The sequence below is a fragment of the Ambystoma mexicanum genome, chromosome 1q (assembly GCF_040938575.1).
Source record: "Ambystoma mexicanum isolate Mex_15411 chromosome 1q, UKY_AmexF1_1, whole genome shotgun sequence".
In the NCBI taxonomy this organism is placed as follows: Eukaryota; Metazoa; Chordata; class Amphibia; order Caudata; family Ambystomatidae; genus Ambystoma; species Ambystoma mexicanum.
The window spans coordinates 1,468,671,979-1,468,689,133 of NC_090922.1; positions in this window are offsets into that span (position 1 = coordinate 1,468,671,979).

A 17,155-nucleotide genomic window follows, 5' to 3' on the forward strand; every position below is an offset into this window, starting at 1 on the left:
AAGCTTGCCAGGATGCTTTCGAGAGTATCAAAGAGTCGCTGTCTGTAGAAACGAGAATGGCGTACTATGATACCGCTCTTCAGACTGAACTCTACGTGGACGCCAGCCCTGTCAGCCTGGGGGCCATCCTCATGCAGGTCACCAAAGAGGGCGAGAAGAGACCCATTGCCTATGCGTCGCGAGCTCTTACGGCGACGGAGCAGCGGTACTCTCACATCGAGAAAGAGGCAATTGCCGTACTGTGGGGGTGCCGCCACTTCCACCTATATCAGTATGGCCGCAGGTTCACGACGATTACGGACCACAAACTCCTCCTACCCATCTTCATGGGCACCTCCTCGAACCCACCAGCCAGAATAGCCAAATGGCTGCTACATCTTCAGCAGTACAATTTTGATCTGATTTATCAGCCTGGGATGCGGCATCCCGGCGGGTTTTCTCTCCAGGCACCCGAGAGCGGCGACGACACAGGAGGTTCAGGTGGCCGAAGAGACCGAAGAGCACATCTGCCAGGTGGTGCGGGCAATGAGCCCGAAGGCGGTCAGCATTCAGGACATCGCGGAGGAAACAGGCAATGACCCCTGTTGCGATTTGGTGAAAGATGCCATCATTTCGGGTGACTGGAAGTCATTCATGAAAAACACGCACAACAGGACGGAAGAGTCAAAGGCGTTCCTCACAGGAACATTCACCGTCCGCCAGGACTTGTCGATAACAGAGCAGGGTCTGCTGCTCCGCGGAAATCGCATCGTCATTCCGCCAGGCCTGCACGACTGGATAGTGGCACTTGCCCATGAGGGCCACCACGGGATGGCTCGGACGAAGGCTCGCATTCGACATCGAGTGTGGTTTCCACGGATTGATGAAAAGGTGGAAACACCTGCCTGCCGTGTCTTATAACCGGAGCCCCACCTGATCCAGAACCCATCCTATTGGCGGAACGAGGCTCTGGCAGGTGGGACGCAATAAGCATTGACTTTTGCAAACTACGAGAATGCTTGTACCTCCTGGTGGCTATCGATGACCACTCCCGATACCCTGAAGTCGAGGTGATCGAATCCATGGCAGCGGAAGTGGTCATCCCAGCCATTGAGAAGATGTTCGCGACACATGGACTCCCAACCACGATTAAAAGTGACAATGGAGCACCCTTCCAAGGGGTGGAGTTCAAACAGTACTTGCAAGATCTGAACATCCGGTATCACCACATCATGCCCAGGTGGCCCCAGGCGAATGGGGATGTGGAACGATTCATGAGAACGATTAATAAAGTGTTGAGGCTATCGAAGCCAAATGCTAGCCCGTGGAAAGTCGACCTCTATCGGTTCCTGGGGAACTACAGGGTCACCCCTCACTGCACAACTGGCGTTCCCCCAGCGTATCTCATGTTCGGCACCGTCATAAGATCGTCCATTCCACATCACCCCAGCAGGAGACCGGACGAGCTTGACGAGGGGCGCACCGATAGAAGGAGAAGGGACGCCAATGCCCACATGAGTGCCAAGAGGAGGTCGCGACCATCCAACCACCAGGTGGGCGATCAGGTGGTCATGTTACGGAACCCGACGAAGTCCAAAATGGATTCCCGCTACGAGACCGTCCGTGAGACACAAGGGACCATGATAACCGCACAAAGGGGGCATTGCCAGGTGACGCGCAATGCGTCGTGGTTCAAGGCGGTGCCACGCAACCTCTGGACTGATGGGGACTGTCCCCAAGAAGATGAGGATTCTCCGCTGATTGAGGACGAACCCGAGAATCACCAGGGCGAAGAAAATGCAGGTGACAGAACGTGGGAGCAGTGGAGTGAACAAGACCTGGGAGAGCCGGAGGTGGAAGGTGACAGATCTGATGAGACAGTAGAACCCACCTCCTGGGGTGGCAGATATGGCCTGAGAACTGCCACTCAGCCACCAGCTCCGCTCAAGGACTATGTGTGGTAGTTTGAACTTTGAGACCTGTGAAAGGGGAATGACGTTTGTATTTGTTATGTTCATAAGTATACGCCCATTCGTGTGGGTGTGTTCCGTTGTTGTGTTTGTTTATAATAAAGGAGGAATGTTACATCCACCCTCCGCTGCGCTACGTGGTGACGCAGGGTGTCTGAATAAAAGCCCCACCCCCGCGCAAGGGAGGCAGTTCCGGGCACCGACTCCAACAACGTGTGGCGTGTTTTCTTTCACTCCGGCTGGAGCTGCGCCACTGCGGCCTACCTCAGAGGCCTACTACGTTCTGCCTCCGCGCGGAGCCAGAACATAACAGTGGCTTATAAGAGGTGAAGAGGCAGTGGATGGAAGGTTAGTGGGGTGGGTAGGCTGAGAAGATGACAGTAGCAGATGCAAGAGGGAGGAGTGTGGGTAGTTATAAGAGGTGACGAGGCAGTGGATGGAAGGTGAGTGGGATGGGTAGGCTGATGAGATGAAGACAGTAGCGGATGGAAAGGGTGAGGAGTGGGAGCTCATATGAGGTGATGAGCCAGTGGATGGAAGGTGAGTGGGGTGGGTAGGCTGATAAGATGAGTGGGGTAGGTAGGCTGAGAAGATGAAGACAGTAGCAGAAGGAAGGAGAGAGGAGTGAGGGGTCTTATGAGAGGTGAAGAGGCAGTGGGTGGAAGGTGAGTGGGGTGGGTAGGCTGAGAAGATGAAGACAGTAGTGGATGGAAGGGGAGAGGAGTGAGGGAGCTTATAAGAGGTGACGAGGCAGTGGATGGAAGGTGAGTGGGGTGGGTAGGCTGAGAAGATGAAGACAGCAGCAGATCGAAGGGGAGAGGAGTGAGGGGGCTCATAAGAGGTGAAGAGGCAGTGGTTGGAAGGTGAGTGGGGTGGGCAGGCTGAGAAGATGAAGGCAGTAGCGGATGGATGGGGAGAGGAGTGATGGAGCTTATAAGAGGTGATGAGGCAGTGGTTTTTAATGTGAGTGTGATGGGTAGTCTGATAAGATGAAGACAGTAGCAGATGGAAGGGAAGAGGAGTGAGGGAGTTTATAAGAGGTGACAAGGCAGTGGATGGAAGGTGAGTGGGGTGGGTAGGCTGATAAGATGAAGGCAGTAGTGGATGGATGGGGAGAGGAGTGAGGGAGCTTATAAGAGGTGACGAGGCAGTGGATGGAAGGTGAGTGGGTAGGCTGAGAAGATGACAGTAGCGGATGGAAGGGGAGAGGCTGAGGGAGCTTATAAGAGGTGTTGAGGCACTGGATGGAAGGTGATTGGGATGGGTAGGCTGATAAGATGAAGGCAGTAGTGGATGGATGGGGAGAGGAGTGAGGGAGCTTATAAGAGGTGACGAGGCAGTGGATGGAAGGTGAGTGGGTAGGCTGAGAAGATGACAGTAGCGGATGGAAGGGGAGAGGCTGAGGGAGCTTATAAGAGGTGACAAGGCATTGGCTGGAACCAGAGTGGGGTGGGTAGGCTGATAAGATGAAGACAGTAGCAGATGGAAAGGGAGGGCTGTGGGAGCTAATGAAAGGTAAACGGGTAGAGGATGGAAGAGAACGAGTACAACATTTTGAAAGTGGAGAGTGTGTGATTGTGAAAGGGGTGGACAGGTTGATTGGGAGAGAGGATTTTAATTGAGTGATCCTGGCAAATCACTGTACGTCTGCAAACCCAGGCAGGGTGACCAGGCTGTTTCCAGCCAGAGGTGGACCCCTAAACATATAGCTCCAACAGTACAAAAGACAACTTAGAAACCCATAACATTTGACCCAAATTCATTGTCACGCCTCATCAATTAACCCATCCCACCCATCGCTCTTCCTCCATGACCCTATGAACCATGTCGACAGGGCCCTTTACCTTGAAATCTGCCAGTGCTTGACTGCCCAGCATAATGTCTTATAGGGGGGAGGGGTGGATTGAAGGCTTTAAAAATGATTGAAGGCTCTGTACTGAGTGCAACACATATGAAGTGAAACCTGCTCTGATTGAATTTACCACATGCTGCAACCAGTGCCAGCAATACATGTGCTGCAGCCCCTCCCCCGCGTGCCTGAGAGTCTACACCAGCTCTTCTTCTTCTTCTTCTTGGGATGGCTCCTCAAGGGCCAGAGCTGGCGATTTCCATCTGGAGAGATGATGTTCGCTGTACATCACCCTTGTCAGATGGCACTGCTGCTAAAGCTCCTCCCACTTCCCAGTCTCGCTAAGATACTGACGGATGCACCTGCACCGGCTCTGATGATAAGCCACCTCCTCATGCAATGGGCGTGGCTCATAGAGCAAAGGAAGAAGGGGCGTGGTCTTGCCCTGGAGTGGAGCAGCAATGCGAGATTCTTTCTATGGATTGCTGGGGAGGGGGTGTGGTTCTCGTTTGGGGAATAATGGGTGGCCCCATGACAAGGAACCCCTCCTAATGCATTAGCAGAGGACTCCCTGTTATTGGTATATTTCTTGGACCCCTTTAGAGGTTCCACTGCAATGTATTTGAGGAAAGACAAGGACTCAGTAGGTTATCCACATACCCAGAAACCCTTGTGACATATCTGCATGCCCAAAATGCTTTGTTGCATTAAAATAGTGCAGTGTATTGTACATAACAGTATAACATTTTCTTTAAGTCCCTATTCAAATATAAATCCACCCGTTCATGGGGTGCATGTAAATGCACCTAATAATCTTCGGAGAAGTATTTTGTCATAAGTAGATCAACATGTATTATGTAGTCTAATTGCTGCTGCTTTCAAACTCTTGGGATTCTTGGAGTTTACTTGTACTTCATGTGGCGGTGATTGCATTGAATGCCAACTTTAGGAGGACTTGAGTCCAGTGTGTTGGAAGATAAAAAGTCAGATTTTACCCATTGTTTTTATTTATATTATTTATTCTTTACTGTGATCCTATGTATTGCCCTGCCCCTCCCCCCACCCCTGCACTTGTGCCATCTCAATGTCACCTGGCCTAGTAGGAATGTTGTCTTTGTCTTTCCTCCGTTCCCCCTCCCTTGCATCGATGCGCCTTGAAACACTTATGCCATATCATATCATATGATATCAAATCTGTTTTGTGTTAGGAGTTTCTTCAGATACAAGTTTTAGTGGTGCATTTATTTTTTTTATTGTGAAATTTGATCAAAAATGTGACATCATATGCACAAATATTTATTTTTCAAATTAATACAGTATATTAAAAAACAAAAAGTGTACACTTAGTTATTCAATTTTGGAGAAGAATACATTACAATTGAAACATTAACATTTTCCACAATTCACACATGTTCTTAAAAGACAAATCATATAATTGTATAATCATATTATTCCAAGTTAACCATATAAGTTTAGGTCCCTTAGCATTTGGATCACAGCGTATGTTAAAAAGCTCAGATCCGGAGGACAGACGTTTCCACGTATCCTCTTCATGAGAAAAAACATTGTCTGCAATAGAAACGTCCAACGTGTCTCGTTCTAATATCCACCAAGACTCCCCATTCTAGCAGTAGGTGTTGAAGGGTTTCTATCCTTTCTGCGACATTACAAAATGAACACATATTATTCAATCCCTCTTGGTTATTAGATCGAGCATATAGAATTTCACCGGTTGGCAAGACATTCAACTGGAATCTCAAGAACGATTGTCTTATTATTGGGCAGGGGTAACAACAAAGATATTTGGGTAGATCTCAAAGTGGTTTGTCAATATACTGAAAGGTTGAATACAGTTTGTAATGTTGTGTTTTGTCAATTGTAGCAGTTCAATCCAACTCCTTTAGTGACTTTTATATGTTCAATGGATTCACTATTATTTCAGATCTATCTTTGTTCATTTGATTCAGTAAATCATCTGTAAGTGCTAACCTTACATTCAGAAAGCTTGATATATTATCATTCAAACAGTCTTGTAGATTTACAAACAAAGCATCTGGTAAGGGGAACACAATTTTCACAATAAGCGACATTTTTCGCAAATAAAACCAGTAACAAAGGGACAGCAAACCCAGTACAAATTGTAGTGATGTCATAGGAAGAGAGAGGATAGCAGCCCAGGAGTCTCTTCCAAAGACTGCCCTCCAATCTATCCCAATCAATACAATGCTCTGCAGCCTCCAATTCAACACCATGCATGATCTTGGGGATAACTTTTCCCACGTAGAATTGTATCAGAGGTATGATGGAAAATGTACAGGACTTTCCCAGGATTTGTCTCATCTCGAAGGACAATTGGTCGATTATTAATCCCAATGTCATAGTTTTATACAATTTACTCAAGAATCTGTTTATATTGAATCCGGCTACAATACTTCCTTCCTAATGTCGATCCTGATGCCGTCAACTATCCACTTTACTCTACTCGTTTCATTCTTTGTATTATGAAAGGTGATAATGTGAAGTTTTTTCTGATTTATGACAAACTAATTTTCTTTGCGTAAGTATTAAGCGCTTTAAGCAGCCTCTGAAGACTCTGTGGGATGTTTTTATCCACGCATCCAAGCCCTACCTCAAAACTGTGCAGTACTGACATGGAAAACATCATGATGGCCAGAGCTTCCCAGAAAATGCACAGGGAAATGCATGAAGAATAGGCTGCCACTCATTTTTGCCGATGTTATGGGCACAGAAGGACACTGCCTAAAACCACCATTGGACTACCCACACAGTAGTCTGAAACCATTGGGAATGGCAATGCTGATTGCCAAAAGCAAACTCATGACTGTTGGGAATTCATTTTTTTTTCTTAAATCCCAAAAAGGGGTGCAGTACCAGTACTCACCACTATCAGAAAGCCGGCGTTTTAAAACAACACCAGATTTTACTTTTTGTATAAAACTGAATAAATTAACCCAAAGCAGGCCAAAGAAAGACTTACTGAGAGGTGGATCCAATGTAAAGTTATATTCTGAAGTGACTTGAAGGTTTATAACAAGACTGGCTGAGCTGTGGATTTCAGCAGTTTAAGTAAATTTGGACTGAAAGACACTAAAAATCTAAATGTTTAAATTGACTGAGTGACCTACTTTTGAGTGTCACATAGGTTTCAATTGTTTAAATGTCATAGTTTTAAACTTAGAATCAGCATTCTAGCTGCATATGTAAAAATGTTTAGTTTTATTTGAATGCAGAAAACTGGGGAACAGAAATGACATGTAGCTAAAAACTGGCTTAAAGAGATTCCAATTTTGCCTGGCAACTACCCCCCATCAGGAGTGAAACTTGAGTCACAGCTGTGTTCCCAGGCCTATCTGCCTTTTGCTGGCCACACTAAGGATATGCCATCTCTCTGATAATTGAATTAAGGGGAGCCCCCACGGAATACAGGAGCTCTGAACAAAGCCCTGTCCTGACTCAGGCAAATGTTTTATTGGCGGGAGTCGTAAATGGAGCTTCCTCCTGGAAGGACAGGGGAGGAGCACTGCCTGTGAGAGCAAGCTGGCTTGGCAGAACTGGAAAAACCAGAAATTCAACCTTGTGCTGGGGGGAAACCACACCCCTTTGGGGCCAGAACATAACTCTAAAAAGATGAATAACTCATAGTACGGACTTGTGAAAATTATTTAAATGACACCATAATTCTTGTGATTTTTCTGCCCACATTTTAAGACGTGTTAGGACCCGGTGGTATGTTCAGGGGGGTTTTAGCGGAAAAGAGGATATTACTCAAAATGTGTGCATGTGAAAAATCTGACACTTCATCAACTAATGTCCATACTCCTTGCGCACATGTGTGTAAATTTGGGGTAATGTCCGGTATTGCAAACCAGTTAAAAAGTGCAAAATATTGCCATTTCTGAATGCAAGCCCCCAGGAAGAGCAGATTTGGACAGGGTATACCTCCTGTGATATGTGATGGGTGCGTGTAATTTTAAAACAATATGTACCTCTGCAAATATGTATTTGGGTCAAATCTAGATTTGTGTGCAAGTTGACAGGAGGAGTGGACTTTCTGCAGGCTGTAAAATGACATCACTCTGACACAACTTAGCTCCCCCAATCAGGGGAGAAATGAAAGCTTGGCCAATGATAAGTGGAGAGGGGTAGAGCCTAGTGATGCTGCACACACACCCATTTTCAAAACACATAAAAGCAGACAGACAGGACAGATAGTGACCTTCAAATCCATTTGCAGCTGGAAGCTCTGCCGGGAAAATCCATACTTTACCTCCATCAACCTTCAGAGACCCAGACCAGACCAGCAGAGTAGAGCTGACCCAGATCATTGTGAAGTGCAGAGACCAGAGTCCAGTCTAAAACCTGACCAGATCCGTGGCGAGGCCCATTTAATTCAAAAATATAGTGTGAGTACCTAGCAGAACTGTGCAGAACCAATCTCTTAGTTAAAATAATATAATTCAATCCTATTTTAATCTAAGTAGAACTGTCTCCTAACTGTCACCTGTCATTTTCTAGTTGCAAGCTGCACTTGTCTTTTTGAACTTTAAAATTTCAAATCTGAAAAACGACCTTTATTTAATCGCTCATATCTCCGTGACCGTTCGTCCTAGAGACTTGCAGTAACTTTCCTCTGAAAGCTGGGAATCGTGGCTTTTCTACGAACCTAGAACCGCATTCCTACCCCCTATAGTTTTGCCGTAATCGCGAAAGACGCACCCGCGAATTTTGCTGCGATTTGCAATTTCTCAACGTGTGAAAACAGCAGTTTTCTTGCTTTCAGTTGCCAAAAATTCGTTTAACCTGCTAGTTACACCCTAGATACTTGCTAAAGTGAGCCTGGACTAATATTAACTTGATTTCACTCACCCTGAACCTCCTAGAGGGAATTAAAAGCATTTTAGCATATTTTCACTTCATTGCCAGCACATATAAAAGCATTTTGGGCCTGTGTTTAAAACTCCGATCTGTACTCTAAGCTTGCTGGGGTGAACTGAATTACATTTGATTGCATTTCTGAGAACTGTGTGCTTTCCTTCCATTTCCTTGCATTGCATAAAAGGGGGGAGGGGATTGCCAGAGAAAAGTGATTACATTGTTTTGTTGAAATCCTATCAAGTTATTTTCTGTACTGCATTTCATTCCACATTGCATCCATTTGAAACCATAAAAGTATTGTTGCTATCTTATCCATCCTATAACCACTCATCATTGATTATAAAGAAGTGTGCTAGTGCCAGACTATCCATTATTGATTACTGATCAGATTAAGTGTGATATTCAATTATTAATTTATTCTACAGTGTGATATATATATCTATTGTTTAAATTATCAAATAAACCTTTTAACTTGCAAAACAGAACTACTTCTTGGCTCAGTGGGGTCAGGGTTATTCAAAGAGAGGGGGGTTATATAGGGGTAGTCATCCAGAACGCATGAACTGGACATAAAGATATATCAATAAGGGTTTCCATTCAGTATCCCCGACTAGGCATTGACTTAGCTGTAGTGTTGAATTGAATCCTCTTACAACTCATAGGTGAGCCATCCAACAGTGCCACATCGTCACCGTAGGATAGCCAACTAATTCCCAGACACCCAATTTTGGGGCTAATTAATGCAGCCTTTTCCAACTCATCATTCAAATCTGCCAGCTACAAATTATATAGGCATGGTGCAAACATGCATCCCTGACATAGTCCTTTCGAGTTAGAAGAGAGTCATACAAGCAACCTGCTGCATTCAGCCGAACCCCTACAGATGTGTCAGCATGTATATATTCTAGGGTGGCCAATGAAGATGGCGGGAGTCCCCATTTTTTTAAATTTTGCCCAGATTAGCTGGCGGTTTACAAGATCGAAAGCCTTTGAAAATCAATCAAGCAGACATAGATCTGATTATGAATTCCCTTCACCTTGTGCCTAGAGCCATCTTTTAATAATGCAAGAATCAAACCATTCAGAGTCGTAGACAATCCCTTTCTTAATCTGCACTGATTCCTTGCCAAAATGTTATTTTCCTTAATCCAACTCTCGAGTTTCTCCAGAATTAATGCTGCAAAGATTTTACTATTGCGATCTACAAGGGCAATTGGTCAATATTTATTAGGATCAGACCGATTATCTTTCTTAAACACTGGAATAATTATGTATTCTTTCCATGAACTAGACATGTGACCTGATCCCGGAATATCATCAAAATCATAAGGGAAAAGTCATTATTTGGGCCACAGTTCGGGATTGAACTTGAAGATCGAATTAGTGAACCAGCCGCATTAGAAATGGATTATTTTATAATGAGGCATCGAATGTCATCCTGCTCAAATTCTACTCTCCACGAGATTGTCAGAAATGAGGTCCTATCTCTTCTGATGTCCCTTCCCACATGTCTGCCCAATGCGTCCGCCACTCTGATTCATCTATTCCAATGCTCTGGTATTCACTTTGGGCAGATTCCTCAGCATTTATCAGAGTCCATTTACCAGAGTCCAAAAGTTCCTAGTGTTACTCCGGCATAATGCTTTCAACATCTTTCACTGGCCTGTCTGAAAATATTTGCTTTATGGTTTCTCAACCAGTTTTTTAGACTTCTTAATGCCTGCTTTCTCCCCATGAAGTACGATTTCATATCTAACGACCTTCTTCGTAACAATTTAAGCTCTTCCTTATATGTTTTTTTGCATTTATAGGCAAGTGGATTAAATAAGTGAACATGTGTAATATTTCCAGATCTACTATTTGTTGGCATCTCTCTTTCCCAGATGAAGTCACAAAAACCCCCACTGGTGCATCTTGTCATGATATCATCTACAGAACTGTGGCTTAGATAGGCCTCTAATGTTCTGGTCAGAGCGACTCCCTTTTTTATTAAACATTGTCATCTTATTTCACCCACTGCTCACCACAAGATCTCCATGACACCCAGGGTTTAGCTGTTTAGTGACTAGTTGAAATAATGTCACAAGGATATTGTGGTCGCTCAGGTTTGTTGGACGGATCTCAAATCTACTGCACTTCTTAAACAATGGACGAGATACTATTACATAATCAATAAATGATGCATTGTGTCCTCTTTTCCATGTTGGTCTCCTTAGCAGATCATCTTTCACATTCCCATTAGTTACGAAGAGGTCCCAATCTTCCGGCAAATCCATCCAGCTCCTCTTACACGTATTCTTAAAACTTCTTTCATCATCCGTTTCCATCAAATTATTCAAGTTAAGCTCACCCGCTCTTATCACATACGTTTCACCTCTCATTCGCCAGCTAGCCAAGCACTCGTCAATGTGAGTGACACATTCTTCACAATCTATAACATTTTCATTCCAGTATAGGTTAATGATCATGTTGTTTGACCATTTATCCAGCGAGTTATATTTCACTGTGATGGCTAATATACCAGGGATCTTGCTAGAAAAGATGTTTAGCGACTGGGTTTTGGGATTACTAAGTGCACATAACAAGCTGCCGGAGGGACGCCCTTTATAGATTTAAATGCCAATTTCGGAACTATTTGGACGCCATCTACCCATATTTGATTTAACAACCAGGTCTCTTTCAAGACAATAATATCCCCCGGAGCAAATATCTTATTCTGGGTTTCATTTTTCATGTTTCATGTTTAGGTGGACATTTATCAGTAAATTGTTCTATGAAACACATAAAACGTCATCATGACATGAATGCAGAGACTTTTCTTATGACCTCCTTCACTTTCAAGTTGTACATAGACAGTAATTCATGCTAGAAACTGGCGCATGGTCATCTCTAAACATCTAAGCAAATCCTCCAGATTGGTTTTCTTGCTACACTTCACGTATCCACAGTTAGAGCAGCAGACACTACAATTCTGGGTGTTGGCGGCAGAGCACTGGATGAAAGGGGCAAAAGTGCAGGCCGGTGAGTTTTTTGCAGTCATAAGCATAATTTCCTCAAACTCATTGTTTCTGATTTCATTTTAATTTAGAAAAAAAAACAGACAGTTAAATAAATTAAGGATAATAGGAAGGCCCAGGACTCACCCCTGACTAGTAGTCATTCTGTGCAGGCCCCACAGGCAGCCCATTTATCCAAAGCACTACAAGATTAAAGGGCTGGCTGTAGGTGTCAGCACTTTGCATTGGGAAAAAAGATGCATTAAACTGCCTACTGAGGGTTGGCTCTTTACGCAGATAAAAAAAAAGAAAACAGGCCAATCAACCCAGTCCTCCTTCTGTTTCTGAGTAAAGACCTAAATGTCAGTCAAGGAGCCATGTGGTTAAAGGTTTCGCCTGTGGGGGCCAGCAACCCCCGTAGGCAGCCCTTTAACCATGCAGCTCTTTGAATGAAACGGCTTCTTGTTGGGGGTTGGCTCCTCATTAAGAAACAGGAACAGACCTGGGCGCACTGGTGTCATACCGTTGTTGCGCCCGGCCTCTCCTTTTGTTCTTTAATCACAGGCTCTGGACCCCAACAGCCAGCCTGCCAGTGGAGCTCGGAGCCCATCATTTGGAACAAAAAGGAGGGGTTGTGCTCATCAATAATGTCAGTGTTCCCAGCTCTCCTGCTCTCTTATCAGGCCTACCCCAAAGGCGAGGGTGGCTCTAGCTTGAGGGCATGGCCTAAGTACACCCACACGTACTTAGGCCATCACCCCCTAACTAGATCCCCTTGGTTATGCCTCCCACTTGAAGCACTAGGAAGGCCAGAGGTCACTGTAGTGATTGTAAAGCATGGAACACGGAGTGCAGGAGAGAAAGGAACACTGACTGTCAAATGAATAAATAAAGCTTTCTTTAAAAAAACACCTTTTGCATATCTTCAAAAGTCCTTTACGTGGCATGTGCTCGACAAGCGCAGAGGCAGGGCACAAGGCAGAGAAAGTGCCCTCGAGTGACCTTGGAGGCATATGACCGCCCTATTTTAAGATGTTTTAAATCTGAAATTCAAAGTGTAAACGAAAAACTCTGGAGCTATGTTATTTCGTTTACTCTCAATATTGTAGGTGGGTATTATTCCAATCTACAATATAGGGTAATTGCATGCAGGAGGCGGTAATGTTAGCACTTACATGCTTTTAGTTTCCCCTGCATACAATTTTCTATATTTACAAAAGGGAGTAGTAAACGCAAGAGTAAAAACAGGCAAAACCACCTTTACTCTGCCGTTTTGCTTTCTGTTTTGTCAAAAAAGTAAATGCCATCAGCAAATTACGCTTTGCAGGCAGCATGTACAATGCATCCCTATGGAATGCGGCTTGTGTAAGCAGGTGCTAATTGCAGGCGGATTTCATAGGGACCCACTTGTTTTACTCAAACATGAAAATATGCAGGCTTTTCCTCAGGAGATTGGTGTCATGCAATAAGCGCAGTGAAACTCCTGTGGAAAAAAAGAAACTATTTGCACCCCAGGCAAAATCAGGTGTGCGAATAGGGGGGCGTACAGGCCGGTAACAGCCCACAGCCCCCTACTGCCTAGGCTCAGGCTGGTGGGCCGTTACCTGCTAGTGCGTGATTGCTACATTCTCTCTAATGTTTTTATGTCTCACAATTATTTTATGTCTGGCGCATTCTCTGCAATGTTTTTTGACGTAATGCACATTACAAATATCCCACAGAAGTTGACTTCATACATTTACAGCACACATAGATTGTTATGTTGAGAGCCCCTTAGTACTACCGGCTTAGATATAAGAATGCTGGCCTTTAAAGGGACGGAACCCCTACACTTCAAATGCCTCCCCCCCCACCCCTTGCAACCTGTAGCTCCGCTGACAGTTAAGGCCTAGCACCTTTTTACATGACACAGTAGCACATGGTTGTTGTCTCAGAGCCCAGCAAACATCACTATTGCAATTGAATACAGCACCATTTCATGCTCAGTTACATCAGCACAGCATTTGCACATTTAGTTAAAAATGAATACTGTTGTGTAAAAGAATACATTTTATTATACAACATTTGATATCCATCAGTTTTCTTTCTAATGAATCTCCAACCAATCAAATCAAACCCCTTACATGGTATCAGTCATATATCCATCAAACCACATTCAGGAACTGGTACAGCAAGAAACCTCTTCTTCAAAAAACTCCAAACTGCTCTGTTCCTGTGGAGTCATCGCTGATTCCCCGACCAAGATCCCCTCCCATGTGACCATCGGATGGCAGCCGCTACCTGATCCTGACCCTGGGGGTGGTTTTATGAGGGACGATCATGTGGAAGGAGACAGCTGGTGGGAGAAAGTGGGGATCTCATCAGGAGAGACAAAATTGTAGTCCCTTTCTAAGGAGGAATACCTCATAATTCCTAAGTTCTTGATGGCTTGATGGCCCTATACAAATCCCTCCCATTGTAAAACACCAACATCCTTTCCTGCAAAACCCTCTAGGCAGAATACAGTTCATGCCTCATGTATGCATGACACACACCTAACATCTCCTCTCTCTGATGGTTTTGTTTGAAACAAAAATCCTAAACAATATCACATTAGAAGTCCCAGAAATCTTATGGGCCCCAACTCCCACAAAGTAAACACCAAGCTAAACATGCAGTCTAGTTGTTATAATGATGCCCGGGGCATGGGACATTAAAAAATGATGTCCGGAATCAGTGGGCCGGAGAAAAAGGAATCAGATCCGAGGTAGAAGGCAACAGCATGGGAAAGAACTGTTCTGGAGAAGGCAGGCAGTTCCAAACTGCAGCTCGCAAACATTAACGACTGGCATTGTGCAAGGCCAAAAGAGGCACAGCAGGCACTGTGGGCGAACTGTCAGAGAGCCAGCAGCAGAGCTACGGAGGACGCTTGCGTGCCGAGAAGCAGCCATCTTATCAGTGCGTGAACGTGGAGCTCGCAGGAGAGCTGGGAGAACATTAGCAGAGCGAGAAACGCTGCCCCACAGGTCAGAGATGCTGCCAGACACTGGTGAGTCTGCTAGAGCCATTGCAGATGCCGGGGCGTACTGACAGGCATGTGAGCAATTAAGAAACTGTTTTGAATTCCGGCAAGTAAAATACAAAGGCAGAACTCACACACATTCTCATGTATGAAATGTCAATATAGAAAATGTTGGAGCAAATATTACCCTGAGCAAATCAATACTAATGAAGAAGTTAAAAAACAAAACTTGAACAATTCTCCATATATGAGATATCAATGTGGGGAAAGTTGGAACAAGTAGGACCTCAAGCCAATGAAGTATAGACAGAGTGAAAAATTACAACTGGACAATACTAAACGACAGTGAACTCAAAGGAGAAGTCCTGGTGAAAGAAGCGCATCAGGCAGTGAGCATTTGATGGGAGGGGACACCTGGCAGAGAAGGATACCAGGGGATCTGAAAGACCCCAGAGGGATATTCGTGGCATTTGAAACATATGGAAGAATAAGACATTGTGGAAAGATACCTGGCAGGAGTGTATACCAAGGAATCTAAATAACCTACTATAGGATTCCTGGCAGGGGAGTATACAGGAAGTCATCCTCAAGAAACTGTTGTTTGAGAGAGAGAGACTTTTTCCATCCTTAGGAAACTGCAGTTTGAGAGAGACCCATTGGCCATCCTACTTGAGATCTAGGGTAAGGCAACCACCCTCTGGAAATCCAAGGATTTCACCTTTGGAAATACTATTTTTTTTTGTTGGATTTATGTACCTGCTTTAATTGTGGACACTTTTAGCCAAACATAAGTCAGAGACCTTTTCCTTACACTTGTAGTTGTTCCATTTCAGTGTGAGGGTCAGATTAGTATGTTTTAGACACAATGGGCCTCATTAGGACCCTGGCGGTAAGGGGTTTGCGCCAGCGTTAGCTGCGCCGACCCCTTACCGCCAACTACGAGTTCCCATAGCGCCATGGTCATTTTTCCGCCCGCTTTTTGCGGGCGTAAAAATCCATGGCGCTATGGGACCTTGGTGTTAATTACGCCACCGTAATTTACGGTGGCGTAATTAACTCCTTCCCCACTCCCATTATACCCTATGGGGCCGAAATGGGAATGGGGAAGGGTAAATGGGTCAATGGGGACTTACCGCCCCGCCGACCTCGGAATGGGGCGGTAAGTCCACCATCCGCCATGGCGTAAACGGACTTTACGCCATGGCCGGAAAGTCCGTCGATGGCGGAAAAAATCCGCCAGGGTCGTAATGAGGGCCAATGTCAGTTTATATAATTTTGACGATGAGACACAGCCTAATCTTTAGATTTAGTTTTCTAGGTAGTTTGCAAGGTATTCAAACACAAACCAAACCAAACCAAACAAACCAAAGGCATATATATATATATATATATATTGTTTTAAAGGCTTTATTGCTTTGGAATACAGACAAACCTTTAGCCACAATTATTCATAAAATTACATTGCATAGTATCTGCATAATACCGCAATTTACTTTGTTTAATAAATTCATTCTTTCAATCATGTTTCAATCTCATTTAGTTTTGTAACATTTTTTAGCAGTAATTTTATCAACGCCATGGAGATTGTAATTTGGTTTCCTCTCAAAAGTTCACGTCACCAATCTTCTGTAGTTCGCCAACTTTGTCATTAGTAAATTCTTCCATAAGAATTGTTCTCTCTTCCTTCATATTTGGGCAGAACATGACCAGGTGTTTTAGTGATTCTACCATTGGTTCTTCTTTTCATAGTCTACATTGTGTTGGAGTCAAATTCTTTTTTTGGTAGTTCAATATCTCACCTGTTGGAATCAAGTTCATTCTGAATCTCATCAGCTTGTCCCTGAAGTACCAGTTGGGAAATTAAACTAGGTACCTCAGTAAGGAATTACATTTTCTAGCCTCTGGAAATGGTGTCCTAAAAGCTTTCAAGGCTTGCCTATCGTCTTGAGTTGCTGTCCAGTCTTGAATATATAATTTGCGTTTGATTTTATCTGGAGTTTCTCTTAAGGATCTGTCATCTTCACCTCGGTTCTTCAAGACGGCCTGGCATATTCGTTTACAATCTGTCACGGTTGCATCGCTGTTCTGCATTATGGCATTTTATAACACAGCCAAGCCCCCTTTGTTTGGTGCTCCGAGACATTTTCGATAGAATGCTAATGACTTCCAAACGGTTTTCATGGCCGTCAGTCCCAGCTCCCTTTTTAATTGCTTGCATAGGTGTGCTTTTTGGGATCCGTAATATTCTTTTCCAAAATATTCCCTCGATGAGGGTCCAATCTTCTGCACAGAAGGAAAATACACATTCTGCCCATAAGTCAAGATTGGTTATGCTTTCATTCTGTAGAACGCAATGAGGGGTTCAAGCGAGTAACCACAGTATCTTTTTAAAAGGATTCTCCCCTGACTTGCCAAGTTTTTTTTTTTTTTTAATTTGATTTTGATTTCAAAAGTCTCAATCTAG